At 44.7% G+C, this 19,391-nt stretch overlaps 1 protein-coding gene across 7 annotated transcripts in view; it reads left to right on the top strand.

Annotated features, from left to right (window-relative positions):
* The window catches only part of LOC139755506 (trichoplein keratin filament-binding protein-like), a 650,577-nt gene that overhangs the window by 42,330 nt on the left and 588,856 nt on the right, over positions 1-19,391 (top strand). For 2 of the 7 annotated variants that reach the window (XM_071673868.1, XM_071673865.1), the window contains exon 1: positions 17,347-17,768. The exons of the other annotated variants lie outside the window; for them this stretch is intronic. The gene's annotated coding sequence lies outside the window, so the exon portion shown is untranslated. Of the gene's footprint in view, positions 1-17,346; positions 17,769-19,391 lie in introns of those variants that run through there. 7 annotated transcript variants of the gene reach the window in all.

Below are 19,391 nucleotides of genomic sequence, written 5' to 3' on the forward strand. Positions count from 1 at the left end.
CAGATTGTGGTAGGTAATGGCGTCCGTTGCTAACAGTCAACACACCTTGTACCGTTGACAACAGTAGGGGTATGCTGTTTGGGTCATGGTGTGTTGCTCCCCGTTGGCAACAGTGCTCCCTCCGCTCTGAACAGGGATACATGTTCTTTCTGTTCGACACAGTGGTATTCTCCGTTATTAACAGAGAGACACAAGCTCTGTCTCCGTTAGTAGGTATATGACAATGGGAAGTAGGTGCTACAACAGATACTGAATTTCTACAGCTTCAAGCTGACGTAAACATACTAACAGATAGGGTCAACAGGTGGCAAAGGAATGGAAATGAATATACAGTGTAACGCATCGGCCATAAGAACGAAGACACACACACACACACACACACACACACACACACACACAGTAGTATGAACTCTCCCAACTTACGTAAGGTCATTGAGAAAAAAGGACTTGGATGCAGTTACTTCACTGGTGCCTTTATTTCACAAACCTGAAGCAGTGAGAAAAGGCTCGTAGACTATATTCATCCTGCTTCTGTCTTTACCGTTGACTGGTGCGTCTCCACCTTGAATATTGTGTACAGATTTGGTCACCGTACTTGAAGGAGGACAGCCAGGATAGTAGGATAGTAAGGGTATAGTGCGAGCCTCTAAGATTTACTCCCCAGAACCGAAAAAACAACTGTCTGTCTGTCTGTCTGTCTGTCTGTCTGTCTGTCTGTCTGTCTGTCTGTCTGTCTGTCTGTCTGTCTGTCTGTCTGTCTGTCTGTCTGTCTGTCTGTCTGTCTGTCTGTCTGTCTGTCTGTCTGTCTGTCTGTCTGTCTGTCTGTCTGTCTGTCTGTCTGTCTGTCTGTCTGTCTGTCTGTCTGTCTGTCTGTCTGTCTGTCTGTCTGTCTGTCTGTCTGTCTGTCTGTCTGTCTGTCTGTCTGTCTGTCTGTCTGTCTGTCTGTCTGTCTGTCTGTCTGTCTGTCTGTCTGTCTGTCTGTCTGTCTGTCTGTCTGTCTGTCTGTCTGTCTGTCTGTCTGTCTGTCTGTCTGTCTGTCTGTCTGTCTGTCTGTCTGTCTGTCTGTCTGTCTGTCTGTCTGTCTGTCTGTCTGTCTGTCTGTCTGTCTGTCTGTCTGTCTGTCTGTCTGTCTGTCTGTCTGTCTGTCTGTCTGTCTGTCTGTCTGTCTGTCTGTCTGTCTGTCTGTCTGTCTGTCTGTCTGTCTGTCTGTCTGTCTGTCTGTCTGTCTGTCTGTCTGTCTGTCTGTCTGTCTGTCTGTCTGTCTGTCTGTCTGTCTGTCTGTCTGTCTGTCTGTCTGTCTGTCTGTCTGTCTGTCTGTCTGTCTGTCTGTCTGTCTGTCTGTCTGTCTGTCTGTCTGTCTGTCTGTCTGTCTGTCTGTCTGTCTGTCTGTCTGTCTGTCTGTCTGTCTGTCTGTCTGTCTGTCTGTCTGTCTGTCTGTCTGTCTGTCTGTCTGTCTGTCTGTCTGTCTGTCTGTCTGTCTGTCTGTCTGTCTGTCTGTCTGTCTGTCTGTCTGTCTGTCTGTCTGTCTGTCTGTCTGTCTGTCTGTCTGTCTGTCTGTCTGTCTGTCTGTCTGTCTGTCTGTCTGTCTGTCTGTCTGTCTGTCTGTCTGTCTGTCTGTCTGTCTGTCTGTCTGTCTGTCTGTCTGTCTGTCTGTCTGTCTGTCTGTCTGTCTGTCTGTCTGTCTGTCTGTCTGTCTGTCTGTCTGTCTGTCTGTCTGTCTGTCTGTCTGTCTGTCTGTCTGTCTGTCTGTCTGTCTGTCTGTCTGTCTGTCTGTCTGTCTGTCTGTCTGTCTGTCTGTCTGTCTGTCTGTCTGTCTGTCTGTCTGTCTGTCTGTCTGTCTGTCTGTCTGTCTGTCTGTCTGTCTGTCTGTCTGTCTGTCTGTCTGTCTGTCTGTCTGTCTGTCTGTCTGTCTGTCTGTCTGTCTGTCTGTCTGTCTGTCTGTCTGTCTGTCTGTCTGTCTGTCTGTCTGTCTGTCTGTCTGTCTGTCTGTCTGTCTGTCTGTCTGTCTGTCTGTCTGTCTGTCTGTCTGTCTGTCTGTCTGTCTGTCTGTCTGTCTGTCTGTCTGTCTGTCTGTCTGTCTGTCTGTCTGTCTGTCTGTCTGTCTGTCTGTCTGTCTGTCTGTCTGTCTGTCTGTCTGTCTGTCTGTCTGTCTGTCTGTCTGTCTGTCTGTCTGTCTGTCTGTCTGTCTGTCTGTCTGTCTGTCTGTCTGTCTGTCTGTCTGTCTGTCTGTCTGTCTGTCTGTCTGTCTGTCTGTCTGTCTGTCTGTCTGTCTGTCTGTCTGTCTGTCTGTCTGTCTGTCTGTCTGTCTGTCTGTCTGTCTGTCTGTCTGTCTGTCTGTCTGTCTGTCTGTCTGTCTGTCTGTCTGTCTGTCTGTCTGTCTGTCTGTCTGTCTGTCTGTCTGTCTGTCTGTCTGTCTGTCTGTCTGTCTGTCTGTCTGTCTGTCTGTCTGTCTGTCTGTCTGTCTGTCTGTCTGTCTGTCTGTCTGTCTGTCTGTCTGTCTGTCTGTCTGTCTGTCTGTCTGTCTGTCTGTCTGTCTGTCTGTCTGTCTGTCTGTCTGTCTGTCTGTCTGTCTGTCTGTCTGTCTGTCTGTCTGTCTGTCTGTCTGTCTGTCTGTCTGTCTGTCTGTCTGTCTGTCTGTCTGTCTGTCTGTCTGTCTGTCTGTCTGTCTGTCTGTCTGTCTGTCTGTCTGTCTGTCTGTCTGTCTGTCTGTCTGTCTGTCTGTCTGTCTGTCTGTCTGTCTGTCTGTCTGTCTGTCTGTCTGTCTGTCTGTCTGTCTGTCTGTCTGTCTGTCTGTCTGTCTGTCTGTCTGTCTGTCTGTCTGTCTGTCTGTCTGTCTGTCTGTCTGTCTGTCTGTCTGTCTGTCTGTCTGTCTGTCTGTCTGTCTGTCTGTCTGTCTGTCTGTCTGTCTGTCTGTCTGTCTGTCTGTCTGTCTGTCTGTCTGTCTGTCTGTCTGTCTGTCTGTCTGTCTGTCTGTCTGTCTGTCTGTCTGTCTGTCTGTCTGTCTGTCTGTCTGTCTGTCTGTCTGTCTGTCTGTCTGTCTGTCTGTCTGTCTGTCTGTCTGTCTGTCTGTCTGTCTGTCTGTCTGTCTGTCTGTCTGTCTGTCTGTCTGTCTGTCTGTCTGTCTGTCTGTCTGTCTGTCTGTCTGTCTGTCTGTCTGTCTGTCTGTCTGTCTGTCTGTCTGTCTGTCTGTCTGTCTGTCTGTCTGTCTGTCTGTCTGTCTGTCTGTCTGTCTGTCTGTCTGTCTGTCTGTCTGTCTGTCTGTCTGTCTGTCTGTCTGTCTGTCTGTCTGTCTGTCTGTCTGTCTGTCTGTCTGTCTGTCTGTCTGTCTGTCTGTCTGTCTGTCTGTCTGTCTGTCTGTCTGTCTGTCTGTCTGTCTGTCTGTCTGCAAAAGAGGACCTCCTCCTCCCTGAGGATCTGCTAACTTGACCCGTGAACTTTCCTCCCCTGACCCACCATGACCTGTACACCAATCATGGCCACTCTGGTCACCCTGCAGTTGACCTCATGACCTCTACATCAATCATGGTCATTCTGGTCATCACGCAGCTGACCTCACTCGATCCCAGGGTCATTAAGCCTCGAAAAGTCAAGTTATAACTACCATTCGAAAAATCTTGAATACCAACAGGTGTTGAAGATGTGTGTGTGTGTGTGTGTGTGTGTGTGTGTGTGTGTGTGTGTGTATGTGTGTGTGTGTGTGCCGGGAGGGAGGGGGGGAGGGAAGAGGAGGGGAGGAGTGAGAGGTTGTGGTGGGGAGGGGAGTGGAGGAGGGCAAGGGTTGTCTCACAACACGTGACGTCACCAATTTGTCACGCGCTAATATTGACAAAAGGGATAACTTTTTAGTGCCACAGCGGGTGGGGTGAGGGTGAGGGAGGAGGCAAGATGGGAGGGAGGAAAGATGGGAAGGAATATGAGAGAGGGAAGATGGGAAGGATGGGAGGAAAGGGGGTGGGGAGGGTAGTATAAGAGGGATGGGGAGATGGGCAACTGGAGATGAAGGGAGAGGGAGAGATGGGGGAAATGAGAAGCTGCGTGAGGGTGAGAAGAGAGTGAGAGATGGGGAGATGAATGAGAGAGAAGGAGATGAATGAGAGAGAGAGAGAGAGAGAGAGAGAGAGAGAGAGAGAGAGAGAGGGAGAGCAACAAGGTACGAGATGTTGGGAGGGAACACACACGACTGGAAGCCACATCATATGCTGTATGAACAACAGTATGAAGAACATGAACAACAGTACGAAGAACATTGTGATCAACATGATGAACAACAGTACGAAGAACATTATGATCAACATGATGAACAACAGTACGAAGAACATGATCAACAGTATGAAGAACATGATGAACAACAGTATGAAGAACAACAATATGAAGAACATGATGAACAACAGTACGAAGAACATTATGATCAACAGTATGAACATGATGAACAACAGTACGAAGAACATTATGAACGACAGTATGAAGAACATGATGAACAACAGTACGAAGAACATGATCAACAGTATGAAGAACATGAACAGCAGTATGAACATTATGAACAACAGTATGAAGAACATGATGAACAACAGAACGAAGAACATTATCATCAACAGTATGAACATGATTAACAACAGTACGAAGATCATTATGTACAACAGTATGAACATGAACAACAGTACGAAGAACATTATGATCAACAGTACGAAGAACATTATGAACAACATTATGAACAACAGTATGAAGAACATGAACAACAGTATGAAGAACATGAACAGAAATAAGAACATTATGAACGACAGTATGAAGAACATATGAACAACAGTACGAAGAACATTATGATCAACAGTATGAAGAACATGATGAACAACAGTACGAATAACATTATGAACAACAGTATGAAGAACATGATGAACAACAGTACGAAGAACATTATGAACAACAGTATGAAGAACATGAACAGAAATAAGAACATTATGAACAACAGTATGAAGAACATGAACAGCAGTACGAAGAACATAATGGTCAACAGTATGAACATGATGAACAACAGTACGAATAACATTATGAACAACAGTATGAAGAACATGTGAACAACAGTACGAAGAACATTATGAACAACAGTATGAAGAACATGAACAGAAATAGGAACATTATGAACAACAGTATGAAAGAACTATGAACAGCAGTACAAAGAACATAATTGTCAACAGTATGAACATGATAAACAACAGTACGAATAACATTATGAACAACAGTATGAGGAACATGAACAGCAGTACGAAGAACATAATGGTCAACAGTAAGAACATGATGAACAACAGAACGAATAACATTATGATCAACAGTATGAAGAACATGATGAACAACAGTACGAATAACTATGATCAACAATATGAAGAACATGATGAACAACAGTACGAAGAACATTATGATCAACAATATGAAGAACATGATCGACATGACGAAGAACATGATCAACAGTTCGAAGAACATTATGAACAATAGCACGAAGAACATTATGAACAACAGTATGAAGAACATGATGAACAACAGCACGAAGAACAGTATGAACAACATGATGAACAACAGTACGAAGAACATTATGATCAACAGTATGAAGAACATGATGAACAACTACGAAGAACATTATGATCAACAGTATGAACATGATGAACAACAGTGCGAAGAACATTATGAACAACAGTATGAAGAACATGATGAACAACAGTACGAAGAACATTATGAACGCAGTGTGAAGAACTTGGTGAACTTAAGTTTGAAGTACGTCATTAACAACAGTATGACCAAAAATATAAACACCAGCATGACTAACATTATGGAGAACAGGATGAAGAACATAATGAACGATAACATGAACACCAGTATGAGGAACATTATGAACACCTGTATGAAGAAAATTATGAGGAGTGTAATGAACAACATCATGAACATTGTGAACAAAATATGAACACTGAGAAGAGCAGTAGAAGCAGTAACATAACCAAGAGAACATAATGAAAAACATGAAGAACAGAAGCAAGTGTGAGGAACGTATGAATAACACCATGAAAAAGATCATGAAAAACAGAATGAAGAACGTGATGAACAATAGTATTTATCATGAAGACCATTATGTAGAGTGAACATTGTTATCACCAGGAATATGAACATTATGGAGACAGATAGTATGAAGAACATTATGGCCATCAGTGTAAAGAACATTATGCACAACTGTAAAGAACAGTGTGAACAACAGTATAAAGAACATTCTGAACAACGGTGTAAAGAACATTGTGTGCAACGGTGTGAAGAACATTATATGAGTATTTGTACAAAAGATGTTATGACATTTTATGAACATATGCATAGAAGATAATATATCTCATGATATGAAGAACATTATGAATAACAGTAAGAAGAACTTTATGAGCAATAGCGTGAAGAACATGAGAAAGAATACGGAGACGAGTATGAGTAACAGTATGAGGCATCAGTGTGTCGACAATCATGTACAGAATTGTGAACCACACGGTTATAGCATCGTCCACTGTGAAAACACTTTTGATCTTGTTATTTGATCACACCTCATTACTTCATCCTCAGCAACTCTGCCTGCTGAATCCTTTAGCCTGCTTACCTGCTTTTTAGCTGAGACGATTTACTCCCGGGTGTCGTAAAAGGTGAGTTAAGAGGGGCGTGTAGCGGGTGGCTGGAAATCCTCCCCTCCTGTATTAGTTTTCAAAGGAAGGAACAGAACAAGGAGCCATGTGAGGAATCCCCCCCCCCCCCCCCCCGAGGATCTGTTATCTGTTCTTGACGCTACCTCGCTCACGCGGGAAATGACATGCATGTATGAAAGAAAAAAAAATGCATATGGAAATGTTTTGGAATATCTTCTGCCATGTCCTCAATATGTTTTTTTTTTTTTTCAGTTTCTGTGTTCTTCGTTTTTCTACCCAGTTATATTCATTTCCTGCTGTTTTATGAACGCTGCTTGACTTAAGGGCACACACACACACACACACACACACACACACATACACACACACACACACACACACATATATATATATATATATATATATATATATATATATATATATATATATATATATATCACCTCCCCATTTGCGCCCTTCACTGAAGTTCCCATTTGCTCCCTTGTCTTACGCACTTTATTTAACAAGTAGTGGTGATGTGAGGAGATGGAGTGAGTATTTTGAAGGTTTGTTGAATGTGTTTGATGATAGAGTGGCAGATATAGGGTGTTTTGGTCGAGGTGGTGTGCAAAGTGCGAGGGTTAGGGAAAATGAGTTGGTAAACAGAGAAGAGGTAGTAAAAGCTTTGCGGAAGATGAAAGCCGGCAAGGCAGCAGGTTTGGATGGTATTGCAGTGGAATTTATTAAAAAAGGGGATGACTGTATTGTTGACTGGTTGGTAAGGTTATTTAATGTATGTATGACTCATGGTGAGGTGCCTGAGGATTGGCGGAATGCGTGCATAGTGCCATTGTACAAAGGCAAAGGGGATAAGAGTGAGTGCTCAAATTACAGAGGTATAAGTTTGTTGAGTATTCCTGGTAAATTATATGGGAGGGTATTGATTGAGAGGGTGAAGGCATGTACAGAGCATCAGATTGGTGAAGAGCAGTGTGGTTTCAGAAGTGGTAGAGGATGTGTGGATCAGGTGTTTGCTTTGAAGAATGTATGTGAGAAATACTTAGAAAAGCAAATGGATTTGTATGTAGCATTTATGGATCTGGAGAAGGCATATGATAGAGTTGATAGAGATGCTCTGTGGAAGGTATTAAGAATATATGGTGTGGGAGGCAAGTTGTTAAAAGCAGTGAAAAGTTTTTATCGAGGATGTAAGGCATGTGTACGTGTAGGAAGAGAGGAAAGTGATTGGTTCTCAGTGAATGTAGGTTTGCGGCAGGGGTGTGTGATGTCTCCATGGTTGTTTAATTTGTTTATGGATGGAGTTGTTAGGGAGGTGAATGCAAGAGTTTTGGAAAGAGGGGCAAGTATGAAGTCTGTTGGGGATGAAAGAGCTTGGGAAGTGAGTCAGTTGTTGTTCGCTGATGATACAGCGCTGGTGGCTGATTCATGTGAGAAACTGCAGAAGCTGGTGACTGAGTTTGGTAAAGTGTGTGAAAGAAGAAAGTTAAGAGTAAATGTGAATAAGAGCAAGGTTATTAGGTACAGTAGGGTTGAGGGTCAAGTCAATTGGGAGGTGAGTTTGAATGGAGAAAAACTGGAGGAAGTGAAGTATTTTAGATATCTGGGAGTGGATCTGGCAGCGGATGGAACCATGGAAGCGGAAGTGGATCATAGGGTGGGGGAGGGGGCGAAAATTCTGGGAGCCTTGAAGAATGTGTGGAAGTCGAGAACATTATCTCGGAAAGCAAAAATGGGTATGTTTGAAGGAATAGTGGTTCCAACAATGTTGTATGGTTGCGAGGCGTGGACTATGGATAGAGTTGTGCGCAGCAGGATGGATGTGCTGGAAATGAGATGTTTGAGGACAATGTGTGGTGTGAGGTGGTTTGATCGAGTAAGTAACGTAAGGGTAAGAGAAATGTGTGGAAATAAAAAGAGCGTGGTTGAGAGAGCAGAAGAGGGTGTTTTGAAATGATTTGGTCACATGGAGAGAATGAGTGAGGAAAGATTGACCAAGAGGATATATGTGTCGGAGGTGGAGGGAACGAGGAGAAGAGGGAGACCAAATTGGAGGTGGAAAGATGGAGTGAAAAAGATTTTGTGTGATCGGGGCCTGAACATGCAGGAGGGTGAAAGGAGGGCAAAGAATAGAGTGAATTGGAGCGATGTGGTATACCGGGGTTGACGTGCTGTCAGTGGATTGAATCAAGCCATGTGTATGGGGGTGGGTTGGGCCATTTCTTTCGTCTGTTTCCTTGCGCTACCTCGCAAACGCGGGAGACAGCGAAAAAAAAAAAAAAAAATATATATATATATATATATATATATATATATATATTTTTTTTTTTTTTTTTTCTTTTTTTTTTGCTTTGCCGCTGTCTCCCGCGTTTGCGAGGTAGCGCAAGGAAACAGACGAAAGAAATGGCCCAACCACCCCCATACACATGTACATATCACCATGCACACAATACGCGTAGACACTACCATGTACATATCATCATACACACATACCATGTACATACCACCCTGTATACACCACCATGTACATACCACCCTGTATACACCACCATGTACATACCACCCTGTATACACCACCATGTACATATCATCATACACACATACCATGTACATACCACCCTGTATACACCACCATGTACATATCATCATACACACATACCATGTACATACCACCCTGTATACACCACCATGTACATACCACCCTGTATACACCACCATGTACATACCACCCTGTATACACCACCATGTACATATCATCATACACACATACCATGTACATACCACCCTGTATACACCACCATGTACATACCACCCTGTATACACCACCATGTACATACCACCCTGTATACACCACCATGTACATATCATCATACACACATACCATGTACATACCACCCTGTATACACCACCATGTACATATCATCATACACACATACCATGTACATACCACCCTGTATACACCACCATGTACATATCACCATGCACACAATACGCGTAGACACTACCATGTACATATCATCATACACACATACCATGTACATACCACCCTGTATACACCACCATGTACATATCACCATGCACACAATACGCGTAGACACTACCATGTACATACCACCCTGTATACACCACCATGTACATATCATCATATACACATACCATGTACATACCACCCTGTATACACCACCATGTACATACCACCCTGTATACACCACCATGTACATATCACCATGCACACAATACGCGTAGACACTACCATGTACATATCACCATGCACACAATACGCGTAGACACTACCATGTACATATCATCACATACATATACCATGTACATATCATCATATACACATACCATGTACATACCACCCTGTATACACCACCATGTACATATCACCATGCACACAATACGCGTAGACACTACCATGTACATATCATCATATACACATACCATGTACATACCACCCTGTATACACCACCATGTACATATCACCATGCACACAATACGCGTAGACACTACCATGTACATATCACCATGCACACAATACGCGTAGACACTACCATGTACATATCACCATGCACACAATACGCGTAGACACTACCATGTACATACCACCCTGTATACACCACCATGTACATATCACCATGCACACAATACGCGTAGACACTACCATGTACATATCATCATACACACATACCATGTACATACCACCCTGTATACACCACCATGTACATATCACCATGCACACAATACGCGTAGACACTACCATGTACATATCACCATGCACACAATACGCGTAGACACTACCATGTACATATCACCATGCACACAATACGCGTAGACACTACCATGTACATATCACCATGCACACAATACGCGTAGACACTACCATGTACATATCATCATACACACATACCATGTACATACCACCCTGTATACACCACCATGTACATATCATCATACACACATACCATGTACATACCACCCTGTATACACCACCATGTACATACCACCCTGTATACACCACCATGTACATATCACCATGCACACAATACGCGTAGACACTACCATGTACATATCACCATGCACACAATACGCGTAGACACTACCATGTACGTATCACCATGTACACAATACGCGTAGACACTACCATGTACATACCACCCTGTATACACCACCATGTACATATCACCATGCACACAATACGCGTAGACACTACCATGTACATATCACCATGCACACAATACGCGTAGACACTACCATGTACATACCACCCTGTATACACCACCATGTACATACCACCCTGTATACACCACCATGTACATACCACCCTGTATACACCACCATGTACATATCATCATACACACATACCATGTACATACCACCCTGTATACACCACCATGTACATATCACCATGCACACAATACGCGTAGACACTACCATGTACATATCACCATGCACACAATACGCGTAGACACTACCATGTACATATCACCATGCACACAATACGCGTAGACACTACCATGTACATATCACCATGCACACAATACGCGTAGACACTACCATGTACATATCACCATGCACACAATACGCGTAGACACTACCATGTACATATCACCATGCACACAATACGCGTAGACACTACCATGTACATACCACCCTGTATACACCACCATGTACATATCATCATACACACATACCATGTACATACCACCCTGTATACCCCACCATGTACATACCACCCTGTATACACCACCATGTACATATCACCATGCACACAATACGCGTAGACACTACCATGTACATATCACCATGCACACAATACGCGTAGACACTACCATGTACATACCACCCTGTATACACCACCATGTACATATCACCATGCACACAATACGCGTAGACACTACCATGTACATACCACCCTGTATACACCACCATGTACATATCACCATGCACACAATACGCGTAGACACTACCATGTACGTATCACCATGTACACAATACGCGTAGACATTACCATGTACATATCACCATGCACACCTAGGGATAGACACTACCATGTACATATCATCATACACACATACCATGTACATACCACCCTGTATACCCACCATGTACATCCACCCTGTATACACCCCATGTACATCCCCAGCCAAAATACGCTAGACACTACCATGTACATATCATCATATACACATACCATGTACACATACCATATACACACGACCGTGTACTCGTGATGTACAGTAAGCTGGGCGGGCCATCAAACCCTCAGTGTTTACTATCATTGTGTGGCTATCATCTGCATGAATACGTAATTACAGTGAGGGTCAGGAACAGATGTCTGTCTGCCATGACACCATGGGCAGATCCTCCCTCCTCTCCCCCCAGCCTGTCCACCATAATTCGTCATATCAAAGGCTTGAATAGATTATCTGCTCTATTGACTTCTTATTAAAGATGCAGGAGGCAAAGCGCTTCCCGTTTTTTGTGGCCCGCGCCCACTTTCTATCTCCCGTTTTCTTTATGATTCATATGATATGAGTGTTTGATAACACTTTAGTTTTTTCCCTTCCTCCATCCTCCCGCTTTGCCGTTTTGACTGTCATAAGTCAGCGTGGCGCACGGGTGAGCGAGTAGAAGAGACGGGGGTAAACTAGCGCTGCCGGGGGGGCGGAGGAGGTAACTGGGGCGGCTTAAATATGTTCGTAATACTGTCAACATCATTTGCATATCGTGTTTTAAGGGGTGTGTGTGTTGGGGGGGTAGGGTAGAGAGGGGTGGGAGGACCACTACGATTTAGGTCACCTGCGGCACACATGGTTAAGGGGGTTGCGGGAGAGAGGGAAGGCGAGGGTAACTTAAATTTTAGATCTTTAGTTTTAAGGGTTGGGGGATGGGTGGCTTTGATTTTAAGTCGTATCTCGTGTGGATATGTTTCTATAAGGGGAGAAGGGAATTTGAGGCATCTGTATGACTTGTGTATGGGATAGACTTAAATTTAGGTCATATATCATGTGGGGATATGTTTTTCTATAGGGGTTGGAGGGAAATTTAAGGCACCTGTCCCACATGCGTATAAACTGGACTTACATTTAGGCAACCAGAGGCATGTGTTCAGCGATGAATATATTTTCTATATCAGGGAGAGGTTAAGATAGGCCATGTGTAGACTGGTGGCAGAAGGAGACCTGTAGTCTATGCTGTGTGTGTTGAGGAGGGAGTGCCACTGTGGTAGTGTGGTCGTTGGGGTGGGCAAGGCCAGGCAGGAGCAACCTGGCCACACACCAACGTGAGGGAGGAGGTGGAGCAGCGGGAGAGAGGGTGGGTTAGCAACACGTCTCTTCTCAGACGCTGCTGCTGTAATACAACACACAGTGATGGTTTGTTACTCACCGTGTTACCAGCACGCCGTCTCTCTGTCGCACTCTCGCTCTGGTATCTGTTGAATCGCCTGTAACACCTTTTGAATCAGTGTAATATTCTCTGAAACTCTCTGTAACACCCTCTTGGATCCCCCTGTCACACCCTCTGAATCTCGCTGTAACACCCTCTGAAACTCTCTGTAACATTCTCTCAGACCCTTTTTAACTCGGTGAATCTCTTTGTAACACACTCTGAAACTGTAACACTATTTTAATCACTCCAGTACACTGTGAATCTCTCTGTAACACCCTTTGAATCTCTTTGTAACGCCCTCTGAATCACTCCAGTACACTGTGAATCACTTTCTCGTTCGCTTTGAATCATTGCAAAACTCTTTGAATCTCCCTGGACCACCCTTTACATTGCACTGCAACATTCTCTGACTCACTCTACATCACCCACTGAATCATGATTCGAGTCTCTGTGAGTCACCCTGTCACTCATAGTTACGTGGACTAACAGTGATTCACTGCCTGTATGAGTTTCAAGTCACTCGGATGTGCTTGTAGGTGGTTTAAGGTCATAACAGAATTAGGTCTTGCAAGGATAAGATAAGCTTTTGTATTAACATTTCGTCTATTTTGTATTTTGTAACTACATGTGTTATGTAATGCGGTCTCAGTGTCTGTATTCCTAGCCATACAAGCCCTGATACTTAGTGTATATGTTCTGTACCAACTTTATTCGTAATGTACAAATGCCATTGATAAGAGAAATTTGTTGCCTGTTATCTTTTATCTGTTGCCTGTGTTGTCGTCAGCATCACTTGGTCTACTGTGAACATGTATCATGTGTTTGATGTACTGTAGACCCCCTCCACTACACACACACACACACACACACACACACACACACACACACACCACTGACGGGGAGTGGGCCCTCTGGTCCTAACTGGGGCCCACCTGTCACCCACCTAGTATATCTCCTTGTATTATACCCACTGGATGCTCTTGTACTGGCCTCCATCTACCTCCTTAACCATGTACCCCATCACTCATGGTGTCATTGAAATTCAGCTTTGTGTATATAGACTAAATGAAGATTTCTAAAAGCTGAAAATCATAAAAGACGTCCACCATCACTTCTATTATGTGTTCACTGGTCTTATATTGTCTACCGTTTACATGATTTACGTCTGTGTAACCTTAAAGGACATATTTGATATCTGAGTCACGCTAAGTCACACTCTGAGTCACACATTGAATGACTTGAGTCACTTTGAGTCATTGTAAACACTAACTCTCTCTGAATCACCGTGAGTCAGTCTGTGTCACCCTGATTCACTTCATCACCTGAGTCGATGATAACGACATCATTCTGTGCATCACCTGGGTTACCCATGACGTCATTCTGTGCATCACCTGGGTTACCCATGACGTCATTCTGTGCATCACCTGGGTTACTCATGACGTCATTCTGTGCATCACCTGGGTTGCTCACGACGTCATTCTGTTCATCACTTGGGTTACTCATGACGTCATTCTGTGCATCACTTTGGTTGCTCATGACGTCATTCTGTGCATCACTTGGGTTACCCATGACGTCATTCTGTGCATCACCTGGGTTACTCATGACGTCATTCTGTGCATCACCTGGGCTACTCATGACATCATTCTGTGCATCACCTGGGTTACTCATGACGTCATTCTGTGCATCACCTAGGTTACTCATGACATCATTCTGTGCATCACCTGGGTTACTCATGACATCATTCTGTGCATCACCTGGGTTACTCATGACGTCATTCTGTGCATCACCTGGGCTACTCATGACGTCATTCTATGCATCACCTGGGTTACTCATGACGTCATTCTGTGCATCACCTGGATTACTCATGACGTCATTCTGTGCATCACCTGGGTTGCTCATGACGCCATTCTGTGCATCACTTGGGTTGCTCACGACATCATTCTGTGCATCACTTGGGTCGTTCATGACGTCATTTTCGTCGCTGATATCGTCATTCTGTGCATCATTCTATGCGTTTAATCTATATCACCCTGTGCGTGGATCTCTACAGCGTTTCCCTGCTTCTTTTTGAGACATAGTCTACATCATCATCTTCCACCGTTATCAGCACTGTTATCTGTTATCTGTTATCTGTCTGCGTCCCCATCCTTCACCATTATCTGCAATACCATCATCTTTATCACTGTCTGTATCACCTGTTCATTTATCTGTATCAGTATCTGTATCATGATCTTTATCATTATCTGTATCACGATCTTTAACACTATCTGTACCACTGTTTGTATCATGATCTGTATCACTGTCTGTGTCAGTATCTGCCTCATTATCTGTGCCGCTGTCTTGGTCCAGAGCCAGGTCCAGAGCCAGGTCCAGAGCCAGGGCCTGGTCCAGAGCCAAAGCCAGGGTCAGAGCCAGAGCCAGGGCCAGAGCCAGGTCCAGAGCCAGGGCCAGGTCCAGAGCCAGGGCCTGGTCCAGAGCCAAAGCCAGGGTCAGAGCCAGAGCCAGGGCCAGAGCCAGGTCCAGAGCCAGGGCCAGGTCCAGAGCCAGAGCCAGGGTCAGAGCCAGAGCCAGGTCCAGATCCAGGTCCAGAGCCAGGGCCAGGGCCAAGTCCAGAGCCAGGGCCAGATCCAGAGCCAAGTCCAGATCCAGAGCCAGGTCCAGAGCCAGGGCCAGGTCCAGAGCCAGGTCCAGAGCCAGGGCCAGGGCCAAGGCCAGAGCCAGGGCCAGGACTAGAGCCAGGGCCAGGTTCAGAGCCAGGGCCAGAGTCAGGGCCAGGGCGATGGCCAGGGTCAGAGCCAGGGCCAGAGCTAGAGCCAGGTTCAGAGCCAGGTCCAGAGCCAGAATCAGTGCCAGGTCCAGAGCCAGGGGCCAAAGCCAGGGCTATAGTCAGGTTTATCGCCAGAGACAGAGCCAGGGCCAGGGCAAATGTCAGGTCCAGAGCCAGGGTCAGGGCCAGGGCCAAAGCCAGGTCCAGAGCCAGGACCAGAAGCAGGGCCAGGTTCAGAATCAGTTGCAGAGGCAGGGCCAGAGTCAGGGTGAGGGGCAGGGCGATGGCCAGAGCCAGGGTCAGAAGCAGGGTCAGAGCCAGGGCCAGAGCCAGGGTCAGTGCCAGGTCCAGAGCCAGGGTCAGGGCCAGGGCCAAAGCCAGGTCCAGAGCCAGGGCCAGAAGCAGGGCCAGCAAGTTCAGAATCAGTTGCAGAGGCAGGGCCAGAGTCAGGGCGAGGGCCAGGGCGCTGGCCAGAGCCAGAGTCAGAAGCAGGGTCAGAGCCAGGGCCAGGGCCAGGTCCAGGGCCGGGGACCGCCTACCTAAGATCAGTGGCGGGGGTCTGTGTTTCGTGTCACAGAGGAGGAATGTGAACGAGGGCACGAACTCATTACTGCTCCAGACTCACTACTGAACTCTGGTGTTTAGACATATATGATTTGACTCATTATGTTGATATTACCAGCAAAATCAGTATAGACATCTTCCATTATGTCTGCATCCTTATCTCCCACCATTAACTATATTATTCTACATTATTCAGTAAAGCTGCCTTTATAGAAACTCAAATCATTTTTAAGACATTTTTTTCCTGGTGTGAAAGTTTCACAGAGAAATGTTCATGAAATTTTGAATATAGTTTGTCACTTAACGTGAGGTTATTATAACCGATGGGAATGATTTCTTTATATGAAGAACAAAACTGTAACATTGAACATCTTACTGGCAAGCTGTATGTAGGAAAAGTAGACCTCTATCTGTAATGGAAGGACAACTGTGAAGTATACTCGAGAGTGATTGACAGGAAAATGACAAGAACTGCTGAATACAGTAGATACAATATGTTGAAACCCGTCTGTTCGCGAGCTTACATCGACGATCTATAAACAGGTGGATTGTTACGTAACGAGGTCATTCAACCATCACTATGTTACTGTTATCTCATGTTTGTGTGTCTGTAGGAGAGTGTCTTGGGAGTAACTGTGATTCGTAGTGAGACTTGAAGATGTTCTAAGTGCCCAACGTATTGGAACGCGATGCATGAGGCCACATGGATTGTTGGTGTTGAGAATGAGGCGTGCAAGCAGCAAGCTACCACTGACATAAGCAAACGAGGCAGTTAAACGACTTGACGAAGCAGTTTCTCGAGCCTGGCGAGGTTGTACCCTATGCGTAGGACCACGAGGGTAGAGAGTTAACTGGGCCGTGTGGAGCTTGGGTGAGGATGTGATTGGCTGAAGAGACAATAAACGAGGTAACATTTGTATAGACACAAGCGGTCAGATCACACCAGCAGCTCCAGCCAGTAAATCACTCAGACTTCAGGCAATTCTTTTTAATACAGTGACCGACTTGGTGTGAACAAAGTACGCCACGATCTCGGATGAAAGAAATAATGTAAAAAGATAATGAAAGGATAATCATGGCTCCGCCGGTGTTTGTGGACCTGACTCTTCAAGATTGAAAAGTTATGTTGAAGAAAGAAAGACAAAAGAAGGAAGGGGATGCCACAACTTGGCTGTTCGAGGGCAGAAGGAGGCTTGAAAACGGTGTTGACTTAGTATCCTTCATCTAGTCGGTGGCTGTGAGTACGTGGAGCCGACTGGGCATTACGATTGACGTAGACGGGTTTGAGTGGTTACCACCTGGCCTGGAGTGTTGTGAGATAGCCTCCCTGCTGGACATCTCTACCTCCGTGGATTGCTCGTTTTCATGTGTTTGTATCAAAGGACGTAAGTTTCGCTTCAGTGATAAGTTATAAAACCTTTAAGTTGTAGATTTAGGTTATAGTGATAAATAGTAGAACATGTTGGCAGCATTTGGTATTTAGTCATATCATAGGTGTTAGCGTAGGTTAAATGTATTTTTTGAAGGGTTTCGTTTCTTCTGTAATGTATAATCGTCCTTCGCTCTATCGTTCAAAAGCTGCCTGTGTCGTGCCGTGTTTATCGTCTCCATAGTACATCCTTGTATCCTTTTTGATTTGATATCTTTTATGATACCATTATCTCTCTCTCCTTACTTACATCCTCTATTCCCCGCCAGTGGTATCCATGTACAAACCTCGCTGAAGATTTCACAGAACCTCCCTTAAGTGTTATGTAATTTACCATTGGAATTTCTTTTCCCGGTCGTTGTTCGCCAAGAAATTGCATAGCTCTATGAAGATTCCATGATTGTGTCTCCTCTTTTGAGTCTAGCGTCCTGTTTGGTCTTTATATGATCTTACTAATCAAATAGTCCAAGTCGAGAATTCTATGGTCATTTGTCCCTAATTAGTGTATGATATGGTTTCTTTTTCCATACGCAACAGTACGTGAAGATAAGCTTTGGTATTGTTGATGCATTAGCCACTCTGACTATAATGTAGTTAGTGATGTTAACGTAGAAAATCCTCCTGAACACGCACTTAAGATGTTGTCTCTCCATGGCTCCCCCGCTCCATGTGAATTCCAGCGTTTCCACTCAATGTTTCCAGTAACGAGACAGCCATGGGTTATGTGGCTCCAGGGTATAGAGTCACCTTCTTCCTTGACTCAGCCGTAGTCACCTAACACGTTGGGTGTGACCTGGTTTCTCTCACTGTCCTCACGGGGTCTGTTGTGAAGGCGACTGAGGCTTGGGAGAGAGAGGGAGAGAGAGAGAGAGAGAGAGAGAGAGAGAGAGAGAGAACCCACACCTGGCCTCCACCCACTGTTCCCTGGGCCGCCACGCGCCGCTACACACAAACAAACATACTCACAATTGAAACTTTTTTTTTCCACTATTTTTTCTATGTCTGTATATGATTATTTCATTTTACCGTTATCTTCTCTTTATTTTACGAACCATATGAATTATCAACTTACGGATCATATCTGTGTTTAATGCACGCCTTTTTCTGATGAGGCATACGGTGAACAGATGTATGAATAACTGAATAATATGTACATTTCCTTCAATGGTTTTGTTCTCTTTCATCATGATAATTGTTTATACTATCATGCTATAGGGTCTGTGTGGTCAATATCATATCATAGCTCACGTTTCGTGCCGCTACCATTTCTGTCAGGTCTGGGTGTGTAGTAGATGGCTGGTAGACCAACACAATAGGTCTGAGGGTATGGTAAATGGTTGGAAGACCAATACAACAGGTCTGGGTGCATGGTAGATGGCTGGCAGTCCAATACAACAGGTCTGGGTGTATGGTAGGTGGCTGGTAGACCAACACAATAGGCCTGGATGTATGGTAGATGGCTGGCAGACCAATACAACAGGTATAGGTGTGTGGTAGGTGGATGGTAGACCAACACAATACGCCTGGATGTATGGTAGATGGCTGGCAGACCAATACAACAGGTATAGGTGTGTGGTAG

This window comes from Panulirus ornatus, chromosome 19 (genome assembly GCF_036320965.1).
Source record: "Panulirus ornatus isolate Po-2019 chromosome 19, ASM3632096v1, whole genome shotgun sequence".
Lineage (NCBI taxonomy): Eukaryota > Metazoa > Arthropoda > Malacostraca > Decapoda > Palinuridae > Panulirus > Panulirus ornatus.